Here is an 18,155-nt window from a genome sequence, read left to right on the forward strand (position 1 = left end):
ACACAGTTCTGGCCCTTAAACTCTTGAGCTCAGGTGGAAACTCCTCCCTCCAGGCCTCATCTCTGGCATTATAATCTGTCCCTCCCAAATGTGGCTTCGCCTCCTCCAGACAAAGCTGTTTCAATCATCTCTTGTTCAGGGAGAAGTGACAGCAACCATGGGGGTGGGTTAGAAAGATAGGGACCCCAGTGGGCAAGAGCAGGGCATGAGGTCCAGCCACCACTGCTCCCTAGTGCCTCAGTGGGCTAGAGGAGAGCACCCACTTCCTCGGGTGTCCCAGGGTCAGTCCCTGAAATAAGAATAGAAGTACAAGAGGTGTGAGTGGAAGGTGATCCCTGGACATGCCAGTGGGGTGGGGAAACAAAACCAGATGGGTCAAGGACTAAAAGGAGGAGCTGCCAGGAGTAAAAGTGCTGTGAGTGAACAGAAGGCATGGCTGCATGGGGACTCATAGGAAGGCTCCACAGCACCTGCCTGAGTATCAGCAACCTGATGCTCTGGGGCCCTGGGGCTGAGGGTGAAGACTGCTCTTGGGCATCCTTCATGGCTGCTTTAAAGCTTAGGACCTGCTGCACTGGCACAGCACCCTCCCGACTAAGAATGTGAGAAAGATTAGTACAGGTACTTGCAGCTGGATTCAGCCACTGGAGATACAAGTTTGGCTAAGTTGGGGGATGGTCCTAGGAACCCCACACTGCTGGAAGTCAGGGATAGAGGAGGGGGCTTGGGACAGAAACAATGCCATGCATTCAGCACCAGGTCACTTTCTCCTGAGCATAGCTGGACATAGATGTGGCCTGTGCTGAGCTCTGACCTTGGATGTGGCGGCCATGAAGGACAATGTGCCAAGGTGAGGCTACTCCCATGAGCTGGTGCATACCCTTCCTTCCCAGGCCTGCAGAATGGAGGGAGCATCCAGGTGGGACTCTGAGTCTGTGGATGGTACTCACAGGAGTGGGTCTCAGCAGAGTTTCCTCCAGCACAGCCCTCACCCTCTGGCTGACCCTCTCAGCCCTAAGTCATGAGTGACAAATGCCATTTCATGGTTCCACCCCCTGAGATCCTTGTTGTCCCTTCCAGCAGCTGGCAGAACTTAATGAATTCACCTGAGTTCTCCCGGAGATGCAGAGAGTTGGGGGTAGGGGTGGAGGGGTGGTCCTAGCCTTGGAGACCTGAGACCCAGTCCAGCTGTGCCAGGAGCTGATTCTGCACCTTCACCCTTCCCTGAGCTTTCTGGGCCTCCCTTGTCCACTCCTCAGATGGGCATAGCATTGTCCATCCAGCCTCCAGAGGCTTGTTGCTTACTGGACAAATTGCCCTCATGGAGTCAAAGTGCTGTGATAATCACAAAGCTGTATGCTTAGATTGGCAATTGTTCTGCACTGGCAATTCCTTTCCTTATCTCTGCTGAGGGTACATGGGGACCTTGCACATTTGACATTTCTCCCCAGTGTTCAGGCCTGGACCACAGCCTGGGGAAGGAATGAAGGCAGGGCTCAGCACTGCCACTGAGGCTGACAACAAAATGCAGACTCTGGGAGGTATTCTCACCACTGTGATGACTAAATGCACCTGTGTATCTCTCCAGAGGGGAGCACAGATGAAGGAGGCCGAGGCACAGGAAATTCCTGCAGAAAGGGGCTCAGAGGGAGGGCGTGCAGGGGCCCTGGAGACAGGCACAGTCTGGCTTCCTTCCCGTGCTCTCTCCAGAGCCCCACCTGGGTCCTCCCTCGCACTCTCCTCACCCACCTGGAGCACCCTACCCATCTGCGCCATGTACTGTGCATCTCCTTGATCTTCATATAGAGTCTATTTTTCTTTCTGAGTCACAGAATCATCGTTTGTTCAAGTCAGATTTCTCTCCATTGTGGGAACAGGTGAATAAACTCACCCCCGCTCCCCAACAAGAGTATCGTGGCCAAGTAAAGGAATCTGTAGTTTACATTTACAGGCCTTTGTCCAATTCTTTCACATACATCACTAGTCAAAGAGCAAGGAAAAGAACCTTCTTATTGCAGTAGTGACTTGGTACATGATTTGACCTTGGGCTGAGAGCATGCACAGCAATGTAAATGCAGGTTATATGATCATAAAGAAAAAAATCCATCAAGAAGCCATAATAGTGATGAATCTGCATGCAAATACAACAGAACAAATGACAATGTTGCAGGGAATATGGCACTTCCACAACCATGTTGGGAGGGTTTAATATGTCTCCTGGAAGCTGGCTTACAGAAGCCTACATGTTATAAAGGATACAGCAGAGTTGACAGATACAGTTAACTAGTCTACTTCAGTAGTTGCCTGTAAATTTCTTTACCTAATATAAAGTATGTTTAAATTGTAGCAAAATAAACATAACATTTACAATCTTAACAATTTTAAGTGTACAGTTCACTATTGTTTAAATATATTTACGTTGCTGTGCATAGAATATAATTTTTAAAGGAATGATCTGTTAATTATGAAATTAAAGTGTTAATTGTATTACAGAGATATTGGCAAAACAACACTTAAGGCATAGCTGGTGGGGTTTGGGTGCATTGTACTTACTGAGGATGATGTAATTGGCTGCTCCCTAATGTGTAAGCTCTCACTCCAACATCCCCAGAAGGTCTCTTCCACTGCCTGGCTCTCATGGGTCGCCAGGCTCTTTCTTCACAAGAAACCTGATTCCTTGATGGCAGGAGCTTTGAGTCTTCATCGTGGGCCTCTGTGCTGTCTCTGTGCTGAACATTGACAGGGGAGAGGGCTGGCATTAGCAGGGAAGCCCCATCCCATGGTGCTCTCCAGCTCCCATGGAGTTCTAGAACAGAACAAGTTCTGTGGAGGATGGTGCCAGGATGGGTGGCTTGAGGTAATCTGGAGGCAGGAGCCCCCAGCCAAGCAGTCTGTACCTCCCTGAGGGCAGCCTCACAGCCCAGAGATGTGCCACCATCTACTGGCCTAGGGTCTGAGCTGGTTATGAAAATGACCCCCACAAAGTTGTTTGGAAGATGAGTGGTGGCTGGGTGCAGTGGCTCACACCTATAATTCCAGCACTTTGGGAGATTCACAGGGGAGGGTAGCTTGAGCTCAGGAGCTCAAGACCAGCATGGACAACATTAAAAAAAACCCATTTCTACAAAATAGACAAAAATTAACTGGGCATACTGGTGTGTACCTGTAGTCCCAGCTATTTGGGAGGCTCAGGCAGGAGGATCACTAGACCCCAAGAGATGGAGATGGAGGCTGCAGTGAGCCATGATCACACCAGTGCACTCCAGCCTGAGCAAAAGAGTGAGACCCTGTCTCAAAAAAAAAAAAAAAAAAAAAAAGATGAGTGGTTACTAATACACATTGCCCCCCTCCTTTTTTTTTTGTAATTTAACATTCTATTTTAGATTCAGGAGGGTACATGTGCAGGTTTGTTACATGGGTATATTGTGTGATGATGAGGTTTGAGGTATGATTGATCCTGTCACCCAGGTAGTGAGCATAGTACCCAATAGTTAATTTTTTAACCCTCACCCCCCTCCCTCCCCACCCTACTAGTTTCTAGTATTTATCTTTAGCTCCCACCTATAAGTGAGAATATACTGTATGTGGTTTTCTGTTTCTGTATTAATTCACTTAGCATAATGGCCACTAGCTTCATCCATGTTCCTGAAAGGGATATAATTTTGTTCTTTTTTTATGGCTGTGTAGTATTCCATGGTGTGTATGTACCACGTTTTCTTTATCAAATACACTGTTGATGCGCAATTTGGTTTATTCCATGTCTTTGCTATGGTAAATAGTGCTGCAATGAACAAAGAGTGTATGTGTCTTCTTGGTAGAATGATTTATTTTCCTTTGGGTGTATACCCAGTAATGGGATTGCTGGGTGGAAAGGTCATTCTATTTTTAGTTCTTTGAGAAATCTCCAGTTGCTCTCCACAGTGGCTGAACTAATTTACATTTCCACCAACAGTGTGTAAGTGTTCCCTTTCTCTGCAGCTTCACCATCTGTTATTTGTTGACTTTTAAATATTAATCATAGCCACTCTGACCAGTGTGAGATAGTATCTCATTTTGTTTTCTTTTTTAACTTTTATTTTAGGTTCAGGGGTACATGGACAGGTTTGCTTTATAGCTAATTTGCCTGTTAAGGGGTTTGGTGTACAGACTGTTTCATCACGAAAGTAATAAGCACAGTACCTGATAGGTATTTTTTTTTATCCTCACTCTTCCCTGGCCTTCTACCCTCCACCTTCAAGTAGGCCCTTATTCCTTTCTTTGTGTTGATGTGTACTCAGTTCTCACTTATAGGGGAGAACATGTAATATTTGGTTTTCTGTGTCTGTGTTAGTTTGCTTAGGATAATGGCCTCCAGCTCCATCCATGTTGCTACAAAGGACATGATCTTATTCTTTTTTATGGCTGGGTAGTATTATTTACTTTATATGTACCATATTGTCTTTATCCAGTCTACTGTTCATGGACATTTAGGTTGATTCCCTGTCTTTGCTATTGTAAATAGTGTTGTGATGAACATACACGTGCATATATCTTTATGGTTTATATTCCTTTGTCTGTATACCCAATAATAAGGTTTCTGGGTTGAATGGTAATTCTGCTTTGAGTTCTTTGAGAATTCACCAAATTGCTTTCCACAATGGCTGAACTAATTTACATCCCTACCGGCAGTGTATAAGTGCTCTCTTTTCTCTACAACCTTGCCAGGATCTGTTTTTTTTTTTTTTTTTTTTTTTACTTTTTGGTAATAGCCATTCTGACTGGTGTGAGATGGTATCTCATTGTGGTTTTGATTTGCATTTCTCTAATGATTAGAGATGCTGAGCATTTTTTCATATGCTTGTTGGCCACATGTATGTCTTCTTTAGATAAGTGTCTCTTCATGGCCTTTGCCCACTTTTTAATGGGGTTATGCATTTTTTTCTTGTAAATTTGTTTAAGTTCCTTATAGATTTTGGCTATCAGACCTTTGTCCAATGCATAGTTTGCAAAAATTTTCTCCCATTCTGTAGGCTGTGTGTTTACTCTGTTGATAGTTTCTTTTGTGGGGCAGAAGCCCTTCAGTTTAATTAGATCCGATTTGTCAATTTTTGCTTTTGTTGCCTATGCTTTTGTGTCTTCATCATGAAATCTTTGCTAGTTCCGATGTCCAGAATGGTATTGCTGACATTGTCTTTCAGGGTTTTTATAGTTTTGAGTTTTACATGTAAGTCTTTAATACATCTTGAGTTGATTTTTGTATATGGTGTAAGGAAGGGGTCCAGATTCAATCTTCTGCATATGGCTAACTAGTTATCCCAACACCTTTTATTGAATAGGGGGTCCTTTTTCCATTACTTGTTTTTTTTCAGGTTTGTTGAAGATCAGATGACTGGAGGTCACACACCTGTGTGACCCTATTTCTGCGCTCTCTATTCTGTTCCAATGGTCTATGTGTCTGTCCTTGTACTAGTACTATGCTGTTTTGGTTACTGTAGCCCTGTAGCATAGTTTAACATTGCGTAACATGATGCCTCCAGCTTTGTTCTTTTTGCTTAAAATTGCCTTGGCTATTCAGGCTCTGTTTTGGTTTCATATCAATTTTAAAATAGTTTTTTCTAGTGCTGAGAATTATGTCCTTGGTAGTTTGTCAGGAATAGCATTAAATCTGTAAATTACTTTGGGCAGTTCGGCCATTTTATTAATATTGATTCTTCCTATTCATGAGCATGGAATATTTTTCCATTTGTTTGGGTCATCTCTCATTTCTTTGAGAATTGTTTTGTAGTTCTCACTGTAGAGATCTACAATGTAGATCCTAGCTGTATTCCTAGGTATTTTATTCTTTTTATGGCAATTGTGAATGGGATTGTGTTCCTGATTTGGCTCCTGGCTTAGCTCTTGTTGGTGTATAGAAATGCTAGTGATTTTTGTACATTGATTTTGTATCCTGAAACTTTGCTAAAGTTGTTTATCAGCTGAAGGAGCTTTTGGACTATGGGATTGTCTAGATATAAAATCATGTCATCTGCAAACAGGGATGGTTTGCCTTCCTCTCTTCCTATTTGGATGCCCTTTATTTCTTTCTCTTGCCTGATTGCTCTGGCCAGAACTTCCCACACTATGTTGAATAGGAGTGAGAGAGAGGGAATCCTTGTCTTATGCTGGTTTTCAAGGGGAATGCTTCCAGCTTTTGCCCATTCGGTATGATGTTGGCTGTGGGTTTGTCATATATTGCTTTTATTATCTTAAGCTATGTTCCTTCAATACCTATTTTATTGAGAGTTTTTAACATGAATGGATGTTGAGTTCTATTGAAAGCCTCTTTTGCATATATTGAGATAATCATTTGGGTTTATATATTTTTTGTTCTGTTTATGTGATGAATTACATCCACCACTTTGTGTATGTTGAATCAAACTTGCATCCCAGGGATAAAGCCTACTTAAGTGTGATGGACTAGCTTTTTGATGTACTGCCAGATTTGGTTTACTAGTATTTTGTTGGGGATTTTTGCATCTATGTTCATCAAAGATATTGGCCTGAAGTTTTCCTTTTTTGTTGGGTTTCTGCCAGGTTTTGTTATCAGAATGATGCTGGACTCATAGAATGAGTTAGGGAGGAGGCTGTCTTCTTCAATGTTTTGGAATAGTTTCAGTGGAAATGGTACCAGCTCTTCTTTATACATCTGGTAGAATTCAGCTGTGAATCTGTTTGGTCCCAGGCTTTTCCTCGTTGGTCGGCTTTCTTTACTGACTCAAGTTTGGAACTTGTTATTGGTCTGTTCAGGGATTCAATTTCTTCCTGGTTTGATATTGGGAGGTTGTATGTTTCCAGGAATTTATTCATTTCTTCTAGGTTTTCTAGTTTGTGTACATAGAGGTGTTTGTAGTAGTCTCAGAGGGCTTTTTGTATTCCTGTGGAGTTGTAGGTAATGTCCTCTTTGTCATTTCTGATTGTGTAATTCATATCTCAATTTCATTCAGTTTAGCTCTGATTTTGGTTATTTTTTGTTTTCTGCTAGCTTTGGGATTGGTTTGCTCTTGTTTTTCTAGTTCCTCTAGGTGTGATGTTAGCTTGTTAATTTGACATCTTTCTAACTTTTTGATTGGGATGTTTAGTGCTATAAACTTTCCTCTTAACACTGCTTTAGCTGTGTCCCAGAGATTCTAGTATGTTGTATCTTTGTTCTCACTAGTTTCAAAGAATTTCTTGACTTCTGCCTTAATTTCATTGTTTACCCAAAAGTCATTCAGGAGCAGGTTGTTTAATTTTCATCTAATTGTATGGTTTTGAGTGGTCTTAATATTGATTTCTATTTTTATTGCACTGTGGTTTGAGAGTGTGGTTCGTATGATTTTGGTTTTTTCAATATGTTGAGAATTGTTTTATGGCAATTTTGTGGTCAATTTTAGAGTATATCCATGTGCAGATGAGAAAAATGTATGTTCTGGTTTTTTGGGGTGGAGAATTCTGCAGATATCTGTTAGGTCTATTTGGTTGACAGTTGAGTTCAGGTCCTGAATATCTTTATTAGTTTTCTGCCTTGATGATCTGTATAATACTGTCAAATGGATTTTGAAGTCTCCCACTATCATTGTGTGGTTATGTTAGTCTTTTTGTATGTCTCTAATAACTTGTCTTATGAATTTGGGTGCTCCTGTGTTGGGTGCATATATATTTAGGATAGTTAGGTCTTCTTGTTGAATTTAATCTTTTAACATGATGTAATGCCCTTCTTTGTTTTTTTTTTTTTTTTGAATGTTGCTGCTTTAAAGTCTGTTTTGTCTGAAATTAGACTAGTAACCCCTCCTTTCTTCTGATTTCTGTTTGCTTGATAGATTTTTCTCCAACCCTTTATTTTCAGCCTATTGGTGTTATTGCATGTGAGATAGGTCTCTAGAAGACAGCATACAATTGGGTATTGCTTTTTTATCCAATTTGCTACTCTGTGCCTTTATAATTGGGGCATTTAGCCTGTTGACATTCAAGGTTAATATTTATATGTGTGGATGTGATCCTGTAATTATGTTGTTAGCTGTTTATCATGCAGACTTGATTGTGTATTTGCTTTACAGTGTCAATGGCCTATGTACTTAGGTGTGTTTTTGTGGTGTCTGGTAATGGTCTTTCCGTTCCATATTTAGCACTATCTTAAGGAACTCTTGTAAGGCAGATCTAGTGGTAATGAATTCCCTTAGCATTTGCTCTTATGAAGTGGATCTAATTTCTCTTTCACTTATGAAGTTTTGTTTGGCTGAATATGAAATTCTTAGTTGAAATCTATTTTTTTTTAAGTGCTGAATATAGGCCCCCATCTCTTCTGGCTGGTAGGGTTTCTGCTGAATGGTCCACTGCTAGCCTGATAAAGTGTTCTTTGTAGGTAACCTACCCCTTCTCTCTTGTTTTATGAATTTGGGTGCTCCTGTGTTGGGTGCATACATATTTAGGATAGTTACGTCTTCTTGTTGAATTGTCTTGTATAGTATCTCGCAAGGGTTGCTTTTAACACTTTTTCCTTTCACTTTGACCTTGGAGAATCTGATGACTGTGTCTTGGGTATGGTCGTCTTGTTTAGTATCTTGCAAGGGTTCTCTGCCTTTCATGAATTTGAATGTTGGCCTCTCTAGTGAAGTTGGGAAATTTTTCATGGTTGACATCCTGAAATATGTTTTTCAAGTTGCTTGCTTTCTCTTCCTCTCTTTCAGGGATGCCAATGGGTCTTAAATTTGGTTTCTATATAACCCCATATTCCTCGGAGGTTTTGTTCATTCTTTTTTATTCTCTTTTCTTTATTTTTGTGTGCTTGATTTAATTTGGAGAACCAGTCTTCAAGTTCTAATATTCTTTCATCAGCTTGGTCTATTCTGCTGTTAATAGTTGTGATTGTACTCTGAAGTTATTGAAGTGCATTTTTCAGCTCTATTAGATCAGTTTTGTTCTTTCTTAAACTGGCCATTTGGTCTTGCAGCTTCTGGATCATTTTATTGTATTCCTTAGATTGCTTGGATTAGGTTTCCACTTTCTCCTGAATCTTGATGATTTTCATTCCTATCCATATTCTGAATTCTAAGTGTGTCATTTCAGCCATTTCAGGCTGGTTGAGAACCATCACTGGGGAAGAAGTGCAATCCTTTGGAATTAATAAGACATTCTGACCTTTTGAGTTGCCAGAGTTCTTGCACTGGTTCTTTATCTTTTCTGTGAGCTGATGTTCCTTCAGTCTTTGAAGTTGCTGTCCTTTAGATGGGTGTTTTACTCTTATCTTTTTTGATGCCCTTGGGGTTTTGATTGTGTTATAAGATGGGTTCAGTCACCTGGTTTCATTTCTCAGCACTCCTGGGCTGCATACGCTAATCTGGGTGGCTACTACCAGGTCCCTGACTTTGTTTTCTAACCCCTTGACATTAGAAAACTGTTGTGCTGGAGGGGCTGAGGTGTTCCCAGTCTGTTGGCCACAACAGTCCAGTGAATAGCGCTGGTGAAAGCTCTTTGCTGGGGTGGTGGTAACAGGATCCATGCTCACCTGTGTGTGTCAGCAGCTGCAGCAACATGGCAGGGTGCACGTGTATCAGCTGGAATACAGCACTGGGGAGATCAGGGTGGCAGCATTCCTGCTTGCATTCCGGGGCATGGTAAGGGTGGGGAGCTGGTGAAAGTAGGATTGTTGGCTTCTGTGCACACACTTGCACCAGTGGTGGCAGTGGCATGGCAAGGGCAGGACTGCCAACATCTGTGTGTTTGTTTGTGACATTGGTGGCAGTTTGACAGGGTGCCTGTGCATCAGCAGTGGTGAGCCATTGGGGTGTGTATACATGGCAGCAGTGGGGTGGCAGGGTGTGCGCACATCAATGCACAGGCAGGAGACTGGAGGGAAAATCTGCCCATAAGTGCTGGCAAAGCAATGAAAAGATCAAAGTGAGCAGAAGCCATCAAAGTGGTGGGGAATGCTGTAGCAGAAGGAGGTTGCAGGTGAGTAGGAACCAGTCTGCTGAAGCTCTCCAATGGTCAGGTGCAGCCTACAAGTGAAGGAGTTAGGATGAGGGCCCCGGGGAAGCACTCTGGTTGGGCATCAGAGCTGCAAGCAGGGATGGCCAGACTGGCCCAATCTCATGGACAAGACCACCCTGCTCTGTCCGGGTCTGACAGTCACCTTAAGACTACTATCTGCTAGAGGAGCATGACTAGCCTTGGAGAATGGGCACCCCTGGCTGTACTCTACTACAGATGTTCCCATACCAAGCTCTCTCAGCTCCACATAGGCTGGAGTTCTGCCCCTGCCACCTCTCTAAGTAGTTACTGTCTCTGCCAAGTCCCTGCCATGTCAAGTGTCCGTGGGGGTCTTGGGGTATCCCACTGCTAGGATTCTGGTCTCCTATGGTGGGAGTGGGCCACTTCTCACCTGTTCAACTCACCCCTTCCCTATGAGTCACTGGGGGCCAAGAATGAGTCTGGGTGCTTGGCAGTCCTTTTCAGCATTCCCAGATTCTTTTAACATTCAGCCCAGCATCTGCATCCTCCCTCCATCTACTGTCAATGCCTTCCTTCTGAAGTTCTGCTCAAAGATTGCCAGTCTTCCCAATGTCCCAGTCTCTTGGTAGAAGATGTTCCTTCTGGCTGCATCTAGTCAGCCATCTTGGCTCTTCTCTTCATTGTGGTTTTGATTACTCTGATGACTAGTAATGTTGAACTTTTTTTCATGTTTGTTGGCTGCTTGTCTCTCTTCTTCTGGGAAGTGTCCATTCATGACCTTTGCCACACTGGGCTTTTGAGTTTCCTTTTTGTAGGAATTTGCCAGTAGAGGAGGGGAGTGGAGTTAGGGAGAAACAGCAAAAGAGAGGGAGAGACATAGACAGAATGAGCCCCCAGGGATAGCCAAGCTGCATCCACTAGGTGGTCATCAGTGCCTTTTAGTGGCCACAGTCATCGCAGTTCAGTGGCCACAGTTTCTGTGTGGAGATGCTGGGTTCTAGAAAAAGACTTTCATAGCCTCCAAATCTAGTAATAAATGGGGCTCTGAAAAGACTGAATAATGTACTCTTTCCAGACAAAACTTAAGCTTTGGCCCTGTGAAACATGCCTCCAGCATTTATCTGCAGCTATTTGTATACTTCAGAGAGGATAAGAATTCTCTGAAGACACATTAAAAACCAAATATCTACCCCTTCCCTTCCAATCCCCTCAAGAATCTGACCCACTAAGTCTGGGCAAGGCCAGGGAATATTCATTTCTTACCAGCACCCAGGAGATGGACATGTTTCTGGTCCCTAGACTATACTTTGGGTAGTCCAGTTTCAAAATACTTCTTTGAGATGTGGATACAGACCAAACCAGAAGTGACAAGTAATTCACCTTGAAGGACATGGAGGTGGAGGATGGGAGTGCCAGTGGCTTTGGGGAGACAAACAGAATCAGGGAAGGAAGGGTTCAGAACACCATGCCTGGTGATAAAGATAAAGGATTTCTAGACCCAGATGTCAGTCACCAGGATGATACCTCTGGAAAGGAGAGAGTCTGCTTTAAATCTGTGAGCTGATCCTCTCCACAGTGGCCCCTCAGAGCTGAGGCTTCCCAGTAGCTACAATTGTGAGACTCACATTTACATTTTAGTCAATGCCCAGAATTGACTGTTTAAAGTTTTCTGATTTTAGCTATTAGGAAGACTGTTGTGCTGAACGTGTCATTTATATGTATTTGTGTGTATAACTGATTATTTCTTCCTTGGAGACAGAGTTCTCAGAAGTTGAATTACTCAATTTTCTTAACTTCTTAAGGATTTTTAATTTTAAATTTAAATAGTTATTTTAATTGCCAAATAAAAATTGTATATATATATATATATATGTATATACACATGAACATATACACACAGAAACACATACATATAGTATAGAATGTAATGTTTTAAAATATGTATGCATTGTGGAATGGCTATACCAAGATAACTAACATATGCATTACCTCACATACTCATCATTTTTTTGTGATGAGAATAAAATCTAATCTATTAACAATTTTTGAGTATAAAATACATTGCTATTAACTATAGTTACATTTTCTACCATAGTTTTCTCAAATTTATATCTTCTAATTGAAATTTGTTTTCTTTGACGAGCATCTCTCTAATCTCAGTTTCTCCCTTTCCCATCCCTACAGCCTCTGATAACCACCATTCTATTCTCTGCTTCTATGATTCTTACTTTTTAAGATTCCATATATAAGTGAGATAATGTGGCTTTTGTTTCTCTGTGCCTAGTTAATAATAGGCCACTATTAACATAATGGCCTCCAGGTTCATCTATGTTTTCACAAATGAGAGAATTTCCTTTTTCTTAAAGGATCAAGAATATTCTATCTTGTATATGCACCACATTTTCTTTATCCATACATCCATTGATGGACACTTAGGTTGATTCTACGCCTTGGTTATTGTGAATAATGCTGCAATGAGCATGGAAGTGCAGATTTCTCTTTGATAGACTGATTTTATTTCCTTTGGATATATACCCAGTATTGGGATTGCTGGATTATGTAGTAGTTCTATATTTAATTTTTTGAGTAATAGCTATACTTTAATCCATAATGGCTGTATTAATTAGCATTTCCAGCAACAATGTGCAACAATTCCTTTTTCTCCAAACCTTTGCCAACATTTATCTCTCATCTTTTTGATAATATTCATTCTAACATATTTGAAGTGGCATCTCATGGTTTGATTTATTAATACATTTCCTGGTTGATGAGTGATGTTGAGCACTTCTTCATATATTTGTTGGTCATTTTTGTGTCCACTTTCGATAAATGTGTATTTATGTTCTTTGTCCATTCTTGAATTGGGTTATTTGTTTTCTTGCTATTGAGTTGTTTGAGTTTCTTATGTATTTTGAATATTCATTTCTTATCAGATGAATCATTTGTAAACATTCTCCCCCATTCCATAGGTTGTCTCTTCACCCTGTTAATTGTTTCCTTGCCTGTGCAGAAGCTTTTTCATTTGATGTAATTCCATTTTTGCTATTGTTGCATGTATTTTTATGGTCCAATCCTAAAAATCATTGCCCAGAAAAAATGTTATAAAGCCTTTCCCTTGTGTTTTCTTGTAATAATTTTACAGTTTTGAGTCTTACACTTAACTACAAGATCATTTTGAATTGAGTTTTGTAGGTAGTGTAAGATAAGTGTCTATTTTTATTTTTCTGCTTATGGATATCCAGTTTTCTCAATATCATTGCCTGAAGGGACTGTCCTTTTCTCCCTGTGTGTTCTTGGCATTTTTGTCATAAACCAATTGACCGTAGGTGCTTAAATTTATGTCTGGGCTGTCTAATATTTCCTTTGGCCTATGAGTCTGTTTTTATGCCAGTTTCATGCTGTTTTGATTACTCTAGCTTTGCAGTAGATTTTGAAATCAGGTAGAGTGATGCTTCCAGTTTTGTTTTTTTTCTTAAGATTTATTTAGCTATTCAGCATCTTTTCTGGTTCTCATACAAATTTAGGATTGCTTTTTATATTTATGTAAAAAAATCATTAGAATTTTAATAGGTATTGCAATGAATCTATAGATCACTTAGGTAATATGGTCATTTTAACAATATTTATTCTCCCAATCCATGAACATGGAATATCTTTTCATTTATTTGTGTCTTCTTCAGTTTCTTGCATCAGTGTTTTATGGTTTTTGGTTTACAGATCTTTCATTTTATTGGTTAAATTTATTTCTAAATAGTACATATTTTTGTGTAAAATAGGTTGTTTTTATCATATAGAAAGTGTACTGATTTGTGTATATTGATTTTATATCCTGAAGCTTTACTGAATTTGTTTATTAGTTATAACAGAATTTTTTGTGGAGTCTTTAGGATTTTCCATACAAAAGATAATGTCATCTCTAAACAGATACTATTAAATTTCTTCCTTTGTGATATGGGTGACTTTTCTTTATCTTGCCTTATTGCAATGGTATGATTTCCAGTACTATATTAAATAGAAGTGGCAAGAGTGAACATCCTTGTCTTTTGCTTGATCTTAGAGAAAAAAACTTCAAATTTCACCATAGAGTATAATGTTAGCTAAGGTTTTGGCATATGCTGTATTGAGGGTTTTTTTATACCTGATTTTTGAGGGTTTTTATTCATGAAAGGATGTTGAATTTTGTGAAATGCATATACCGAATCTATTGAGCAGATCATTTGTTTTTTGTTTTCCATTCTGTTAATGTGGTGTGTCACATTTACAGATTTTCATATGCTGAACCATCCTTGCATTTCAGTGCTAAATCCCAACTGATTATGGTAAATCATCCTTTTACCATGCTGCTGAACTGACATTATGATATTTTATTGGAGAATTTTGCATCTATGCACATTGGAGATATTGATGTGTAATTCTCTTTTCTTATATTGTCATTCTCGGCTTTCGTATAAGAGTAATGGTAGTCTTATAAAATAAAGTTGTAAATAGCCTGTTCTCTTCAATTTTGGGAAATACTTTGAGAAGATTTGGTATTAGTTCTTTAAATGTTTGACAGAATTCAGCAATGAAGCCACCAATTTCTGGGCTTTTTTTGGACAGGAGATGTTTTATTACTAATTCAATTCTTTTACTCATTTTTGGTCTCTACAAATTTTTTATTTCTTCATGAATCAGGCTTGGTAGTTTGTATGTTTCCAGAAATTTATCCATTTTTTTTACTGTATACAATTTGCTGGCACATAATTGTTCATAGTAGTCATTTAAGATCCTTTGTATTTCTGTGGTGTCAGTTGTAATATCTTGCCTTTCCTTTCTGATTATACTTATTTGACTCTTCTCTTTTTTTCCTAGTCTAGCTAAAGGTTTGTCAATTTTGTTTATCTTTTTAAAAAACCAATTCTTTGTTTTGTTGAACTTTCCATTGTTTTCCTAGTCTCTATTTTATTTCTTTCTGCTCCAATCTTATAATTTTCTTCCTTCTATTAAGTTTGGGCTTAGTTTGTTTTTCTTTTTCTGGCATCTTGAGGTGCAATATTAGGATGTTTATTTGAGTTTTTTTTCTTATTTGATATAGACATTTGTTGCTATAAATTTCCTTCTTAGAACCACTTTTTGCTGCATTCTATAAGTTTTGGTATGTTGTGTTTTTATTTTTGTTTGTCTCAAGATAATTTCAAATTTTCCTTTTAATTTATTAATTTACCCATTGATTATTCAGAAGCACGTCTTTAAATTTTCACATTATTTGTAAATTAAAAAAAAATCTTTCTATTATTGATTTGTAGATTCATACCATTGTGGTCAGAAAGGATACTTGATATGATTTCATTCTTCTTAAATTTGAAATTTTTTTTGCCTAATGTAAAATGTATCTGGAGATTGTTGTTTGTGCAATTGAAAGTAACGTATATTCCCCTTCTGGTGGCTGGAATGTTTTGTACATATCTGTGAGGTCATTTGGTCCAGGGAATAGTTAAATTATAATGTTTCTTTATTGTTGTCTGTCTGGATAATCTGCTCATAGTGGGAAGTAGAATACTGAAGTTCCCTACTCTTATTGTTTTGCAGTCTACTTCTCCCTTTAAATCTATTAACTCTTGAATTATATGTTTAGGTGCTCAGATAGATGTCTGGTGTATTTGCATTTATAATTCTTATATACTCCTAATGAATCAGTTCTTTTATTATAAGGATCTTCTTTGTCTTATTTAAGTATTTTTGACTTAAAGTTTATTTTATCTGATATGGTATAGGTATCTCTGCTCTCTTTTGATTTGTTTGCATAGAATATCTTTTTTCATCCCTTTACTTTCAACCTATTCATACATTTAAGGTAAAATGAATCTCTCGTAAGCAGCATAGACATGGATCTTATTTGTTTATCCATTCAGCCATTCCATGTCTTTTGATTAAAGATTATAATCTATTCATATTCAAGGTAACCATTGATATGTAAGGACTTACTACTGCCCTTTTGATAATTGTTTTCTGGCTGTTATGTAGATTTTTATCATTCTTCCTCTCTTGTTTTCTTCCTTTGTGATTAGATGATTTTATGTAGTAGTACGCTTTGAATTTCTTTTTTTTCTTTTTTTTTTTTTTTTTGAGATAGAGTCTCGCTCTGTCGCCCAGGCTGGAATGCAGTGGCGTGATCTCAGCTCACTGCAAGCTCTGCCTCCCGGGTTCATGCCATTCTCCTGCCTCAGCCTCCCAAGTAGCTGGGACTACAGGTGCCTGCCACCATGCCTGGCTAATTTTTTGTATTTTTAGTAGAGACAGGGTTTCACCATGTTAGCCAGGATGGTCTCGATTTCCTGACCTCGTGATCTGTCTGCCTTGGCCTCCCAAAGTGCTGGGATTACAGGCATGAGCCATCATGCCTGGCTTGAATTTTTACTTCTAATATTTTCTTTATCTACTATAGGTTTTTGCTTTCAGTACCATGAGGCTTACACAAAATATGTTATAGTTAAAACAGGCTATGTTGGACCAACAATAACTTAACTTCAATTACACTGAAAAACTCTACACTCTTCTCCCAACATTTTATCATTTTGATGTCACAGTTTACATCTTTTAATATGTATATCCCATAACACAGGGTTCCCCAACCCCTGGACTGGAGACTGGTACTGGTCCGTGGCCTTTTAGGAACCAGGCTACACAGCAGGAGGTGAGCAGTGGCTGAGCAAGCATTACTACCTGAGCTTTGCCTTCTGTAAGGTCAGCAGTAGCATTAGATTCTCATAGGAGTGTGAACTGCACGTGAGAGGGATCTAGGTTACATGCTCCTTATGAGAATCTAACTAATGCCTGGTGACCTGGGGTGGAACAAATTCCTACCAAAACCGTCCCGTACCCTCTACCCCCCAGTCCATGGAAAAATTGTCTCCTATGAAACACGTCCCTGGTGCCAAAAAGTTGGGGACCACTGCCTTAAATCATTGTGGCTACTATTATTTCAAAGAGTTTTGTCCTAAAATCTTCATACAGAAGATATAAGAGATTTGCAAATTACCATTATAGTATTAGAGTATTCTGAATTTCAGTATGTACTTAGTTTCACTAGGGAGATTTTTATTTTCATATATTAATATGCTACCAGTGAGTATTGTTTTCTTGCAGCTAAAAGAATGTTCTTTAGCATTCCTTTCTCCCTTTCTTTCTCTTTCTTTCTTTCTTTCTTTCTTTCTTTCTTTCTTTCTTTCTTTCTTTCTTTCTTTCTTTCTTTCTTTCTTTTACAGAGTCTTACTCTTGTTGCCCAGGCTGTAGTGCAGTGGTGCGATCTCGGCTCACTGCAACCTCCACCTCTGCCTCCTGCGTTCAAGAAATTCTCCTGCCTCAGCCTCCAGAGTAGCTGGGATTACAGGCACCTGCCAAGTTAATTTTTGTATTTCAGTACTATGTTGGCCAGGCTGGTCTCAAACTCCTGACCTCATGATCCACCCACCTCACCCTCCCAAAATGCTGGGATTACAGGTGTGAGCCACCATGCCAGGCCAGCATTTCTTTTAAAGCAGGTCTAGTAGTGATGAACTGCCACAGTTTAATTTGTCTGGGAAAATTCTTATTTGTTCTTCATTTCTGAATGACAGATTTGTTGGGTATAGTATCATCGGTTTGCAATTAAAAAAATTCTTTCAGTTTATTTAATGTATCATTCAGATTTGTCCTGGCTTTTCAGGTCTCTGCTGAGAAATCAGAGGATAATCTTATAAAGATTCTCTTGTATGTGACAAGTTGATATTTTCTTGCTGCTTTCAAAATTCTCTTTGCCTTTGGCAGTTGAAAATTGTATTATAATGCATTGGTAAAAGTCACATTATATTTAATCTATTTAGGGTTATTTGGGCTTCCTGAATCTGTATGTTAATTTCTAGCTCCAGATTTGAAAAATTTTCTGCCATTATTTACTTAAAGATGTTTCCTGCCTCTTCTTTTTCTGTATTCCTTCTGGGACACCTGTATTGCATTCATTGGTTTGCTTGATAGTTTTTTATAATTCCTGTAGAATTTATTTACTCTTTTTGTGCGTTTTGCTTTGTTTCTCTCACAGGGTAATTTCAAATGACCTGGTCTTAATCTCACTGATCCTTTCTTCTGGTTAATCAAGTCTACTGTTGAAGTTATTAGAAGAAATTTTTCAGTTTAGTTCATTGTGTCTTTAGCTCTAGAATTTGTGTGATTCTTTTTTGTGGTTTCTCTCT

Source organism: Pan troglodytes, chromosome 21, assembly GCF_028858775.2.
Source record: "Pan troglodytes isolate AG18354 chromosome 21, NHGRI_mPanTro3-v2.0_pri, whole genome shotgun sequence".
Lineage (NCBI taxonomy): Eukaryota > Metazoa > Chordata > Mammalia > Primates > Hominidae > Pan > Pan troglodytes.